General features: G+C 45.4%; 1 protein-coding gene across 1 annotated transcript in view; it reads left to right on the top strand.

Annotated features, from left to right (window-relative positions):
* The window catches only part of Ccsap (centriole, cilia and spindle associated protein), an 18,455-nt gene that overhangs the window by 853 nt on the left and 12,314 nt on the right, over positions 1 to 5,288 (top strand). The gene's annotated exons all lie outside the window — the stretch shown is intronic.

Here is a 5,288-nt window from a genome sequence, read left to right as displayed (position 1 = left end):
GGGCCCCAGTCTTAGTGCCCCCGGGTCCCGGATCCTTGTTTGCTGGCGGCGTGAGCCCTCGAACCCCCATCTGTTTATTTCTGCGCGTTCCTCTTGGCAAGAGGAGCTTTTCATCCCAAAGGTGACCCTCGAGGTTAAGCACTCCCGAGCTGTCATCATGGGGCTGTGGTTGTCTAGGAAGTCCCTCGCCTGTCCCTGCTGTCTCTGAAGAATGGTGTGCGTGTGTTTCTGGACGAACCCCTTTGTAAACGCTGGTGGCAGTCGCGTCCTGCCCACAGGGTCCGAAAATGCCGTGGGCCTGAGCCACGCACCACCTGCCCTTGCCTGGCTCTGTGCCTCCTTTCCCCAGGCCCAGTGGGGCTGTCAGAGCGGCCCAGAGGGCTCGGGAGCTCAGGGAGACGCCACAGTATAGCTGGAGCTCCCTGGCTTCCAGCTACTCTCCTCGTGGTCCTGGGTCATAATAAGGGTCTAGAAAGAAAAACTTTATTGCTCAGTCACTGGTTTAGGAACATATAACCTTCAAAAACGTCGTTTTTATCTCAGTTTTATAAACGAAGAAACGGAAGCTGAGGATCGAACAGTCAGAGGCCCCTATTGCCTTGCTGCTGCTTACTGTTTGGCTAGTCTCAGTTCCTGCCTGGCTGAGCTGCCTCTGCGTCATCAGGTCACTTGTGACTCTTTACTGTTCCTGATGCTTCAGTGAAGTGGTTAGAAATTAGAGTGGCAGAAGGCAGAAGGAGCTGGGAGCAAGCCTCCCAGTTATTACTGTGCAAAGGGAGCCACTTGGTAATTATAAAGTGTGCTTCTTTGGGCGGAATGACCGGCTTTTCTCTTCCCTTTCATGGTTAGATGGAGCGACCAGCTATCTCTGCGATATGGAAACTGTTGATAGCTTTGTAGCATGCATCTCCATGTCCTGAGTTCATGATTATTTGGGTTTCCATGGAGACACTGAATCCTCTCAGAAGAGTCAGAAGATACTCTGATTACATTTCTGGTGTAGGCATTAGGGAAAAGGAAAGATGTTTCCTGCTTTGGGGACTCTGTCACCACCTCTTTTGTGTGGCTCGTGCTCGCCAGTGTCCCAATTCCTGTGCTGGGCAAGATGAGAAATGTTTCTAAGTGTATGATTTATATACTGGAGTCGTGGGTCACTAATTTAGATTGGTATAAAACAAACACATTTTGGCTTTACTGCAAGGCATTATGCATTTGGAATCTTGTAGCTCTGTGAAGCTTATTACAAAATCATGGTGGTCTCTAGCAACTGCCTGCTTCCAACTCTTCTGTTTTTTTCCCTATTTCTTTTTGAGGTCCTTGAACCCAGGGCCTTGCACATTCTAAGTGAAGTGTTGTGCCACTGAGCTATCTCCCCAGCTTTCTTTTTACTGTTTTGAGACCGGGTCTCATTGTTACCCACACTGGTAATGAACTCTCAGAGTAGCCTCCTGAGTGGATAGCTGGGGTTATAGGCCTGTGCTACCAAGCACAGCCATTTTTTATTTGTCTTTATTTTGGGACAAGGTTTCACTTTGTTGCCCAGGCTGGCCTCAAACTCCTTGGCTCAAGTCATCCTCCTGCCTCAGCCTCCTGAGTATCTGGGACCACAGGTTTAATACCATCATATTTGTCCGGTATTTCTCTATCTTTGACTAATGTGCTTTTATTGACACTAATTGAGGTTCTTTTCAGTTTTTTCAGATTTATTTTTATTTTATGAGAATGAGTGTTTTACCTACATGTTGAATGTTTGTGCACTGTGTGTTTCTGGTGCCCATGGAGGTCAGAAGAGGGTGTTCCATCCCTTGGAATTGGAGCTGCAGGTGGTTTTGAGCCACCATTTATATGCTGGGAACTGAACTGGGTCTTCTGGTAGAGCAGCAAGTGCTCTTAGCTAGAGCCATTTCTCCAGCTTTTTAAAATTTTTAATATTTAAAGAGTTTTTAACTTGGCTCTTGGTTTTGTTTCTACTTTCCTAACACACACACACACACACACACACACACACACACACACAGCCATCTCTACATGGTCTCGCAGTTGTCAAAATCTGTGTATGATGTCAGGCCTGTGGAAAGTGGTGCTCAAAGCTGACCCACATTGCTTCTCCTGGATTGTTTTTTTCTCTCACAGTGTAGCTAGTACAGTCCTTCATCATCACATTCCCCTTGGGGCCAGAGACCTACTTTTCTCTGACTTGCCTGCTGCCTTTGCTGTAGGCTTGGCCAAAGCCTTGGTGTGTTGGGAGGGTCCTGGGCATCACCTCAGACACTTCTAGCCTCTCTCTTAAGTGGGAGTCAGGGTCATGTTTTGACTTACCCCTCTTGGAAGGACTTACCCCCCTTTGTAGAGCTCATCTATCGGCTTAAGAAAAGACAAGTGAGCCAGGTGTGGTGGCACACGCCTTTAATCCCAGCCCTCGGGAGGCAGAGGCTAGCTGGGGCTACAAGGAGACCCTGTCTCAAAAAGACCAAAAAAAAAAAAATTGATAAATAAAAATTGTACATACTTGTAGTGTACATTGTGACATTTCCACAGGTGTATATATTGTGTAATACTTAAATCAAATTAAGCATATGTACAAACATTTAGCAGTTCCTGGGCTAGAGATGTAGCTTAGTTGTTGAAGTACTTCCATGCAGGAAGCCCGGGGTTCAATCCTTAGCACTACATAAAGGGATGTGGTAGTGCACACTATAATCCCAGCATTTAGGAGGTGGAAGCAGGAGGATCAGAAGTCATGTGCCTCAAACAAACAAACAAACAAACAAAACAATAGTATCTGGTCCATTATTTGTTTAATGTTATTTTTGGGGTATGGGGAGACAATCTCCTGCTTAACCCAGGCTGCCCTGAGTTCTGGTATCACAGGAGGGAAGTGCCTTCTGCTTACAACAATATCAGATTCCTGATTCCAGTACAGAGTATCTTTTCTTAAAAAGGTATTATTTGACTGTTTTGTTTCTCCTTCCCCTTTGTTTTTGTTTCTTTTTGTTAGTAATTCTGTATTGCTCTCTGGAGACTTTCTTCAAATGTATGAATGAGGTCTGTTGACTTCTTTTTCTTATTTGAGAGATGGCTATGGAAAGTTCTTTGTAACATCCATGTGCCATGTTGGAGGTGTGAGTGCTTGGTAAGTAAGGGTTCTGTACCCTGCTAGCCAACATGCTTTGAAAAATGGTGGAGGCAGCCCCCAGTTTCAGATTTATTAATTTTTGTGCAACTGAGGACTTGACATAGGGCTTCACCCTGCCAAGCAAGGCGTTAGATTGTCTCTAATTCTTATTTCATAGTCATATTTTTTTCAACTGAATTTTATTTTTGGTAAGGTTTACATGTGCCTAATTTTGAGCAACTTGTTTAAAAGGAGGGCAGTAATTCTGCCTCATTTCCTCCCCCTGCTCCCGCTCTTTCCAGTTCCTTTCTCAGTATTTTTTGGTGGGAGAGGAAACTTTATGAAGGTTTTTTATCCTTGGCTTTCTCAAATACAGCAGTGTGCCTTTCTGTCTTTGCTCATCATACTGGACTTTTTGAATCTGGAAGCTTCTTGCAGTTGTGTTTCCTAATGCCATTTAAAATCATTCCTTCTGCTTTGCCATCCCTTGCCTCCTCACTTTCTTTTCTCTCTCTCGAGACACGTATTTTCACACTGTAGCCCAGGCTGATTTCAAACTATGAAATCTTCCTGCCTTAGCCTTCTGAGTACTGGCTTATAGATCTGTGCCACCATGCCCAGATTATTATTTTCTTTAATTATTTTCTGTTGGCTACTTCTTGGATCAAACTTCCAACTTTTTTTCTTTTTTTCTGTTTTTTTTGAGACAGGGTCTCCCTGTAGCTCCAGCTGGCCTAGAATTTGCTATATAGACCAGACTGGCCTGGATCTCACAGAGAATCTGCTTGTCTCTGTCTTCTGAGTGATGAGATTAAAGGCACTTAGCCCCATACCCAGCTGTAACTTTTTTTTTTGTCTTTTTGAAGCAGGGTCTCCCTGTAGCCCCAGCTGTCCTGGAACTCACTCTGTAGACCATGCTGGGCTTGAACTCACAGAGATCCGCCTGCCTCTGCCTTCCAAGTGCTGGGACTACAGGCGTGTGCCACCATGCCTGGCTCATCTGTAACATTTTTAATGAATTAATTCATTTAAAAAAATTTGTTTTGGTGTTTTTGGGACAGGGTCTTCTTGTAGCTCCAGCTGGCCTGAAACTTGCTATGTAGACCAGGTTGGCTTTGAACTCAGAGATCCGCCTGCCTCTGCCTCCTGAGTGCTGGGATTAAAGGTGTGCACCACCACAATGGGCTACAAGGAAGGTAGATCTCTATGAGTTAGAGGCCAAGCCTGGTCTGTGTCGTTGAGTTCCAGGGTAGCCAGGGCTATAAAGTGAGACCCTATCTCAAACAAACAAACAAACAAACAAAGACCTGTTTTTTATTTTATGTGTGTGCTTGAATGTCTACATGTGTACTATGTGTACAGGTACCTGTAGAGGCCAGAAGAGGTCATTGGCTCCCTTGGAACTAGAGTTATAGGTGGTTGTGAGTCACCTGATATGGGTGTTGGGACTCAAACCTGGGTCCTCTGCAGAGCAACAAGTTCTGTTAACTGCTGAACCATCCCTCTAACCCATGTGTCCTAGTTTGTTTCTTTATTGCTATGACAAAACACTCTGACCACTACCAACTTGGGGAGGAAAGGGTTTATTTCTCTTACATCTCCCAGGTCACAGTTCATCGGGGAGCCCGAGGTAGGAACTCAGGGCAGGAACCTGGAAGCAGGAGCTGGAGCGCAGCCCATGGAGGATTGCTGCTTACTGACTTGCTCCCTGGCCCCTGCCCAGCCTTCTTTCTTATGCAACATAGGCCCACCTGCCCAGGGGTGGCACCACCCACAGTGGGCTGGGCTCTCCCACAACACTCATCAAGAAGATGCCCCACAGACATGGCCACAGGCCAGTCCAATAGAGGCAATTCCCTAAATGAAGCTCCCTCAACCCAGGTGTGTCAAGTTGACACTCAAGCTATCCAGTACACCATGTTTTAAATTATTTTGGGGTTTTGTTTGCTTGTTTGATTTTGAGACAGAGTCTCATTTCTCACTCTGTAGCCCTTGCTGGCCTAGAACTCCCTATGTAGACCAGGCTGGCCTTGAACTCACAGAAACTTGTCTGCCTTTGCCTCCTAAGTGCTGGGATTAAAGGTGTGCACCACCACCTGGCCTTCTGTTTTTTATTCTAAAATGTTTTAACATTACAATTTTTAGTTCTATTTTTTGGGAGAGTTCTTTTTTT

Source organism: Nannospalax galili, unplaced genomic scaffold, assembly GCF_000622305.1.
Source record: "Nannospalax galili isolate Female #2095 unplaced genomic scaffold, S.galili_v1.0 scaffold702, whole genome shotgun sequence".
In the NCBI taxonomy this organism is placed as follows: domain Eukaryota; kingdom Metazoa; phylum Chordata; class Mammalia; order Rodentia; family Spalacidae; genus Nannospalax; species Nannospalax galili.
Note: the sequence above shows the minus strand (reverse complement) of the source record. Positions and strands in the feature narration are given on the sequence as shown.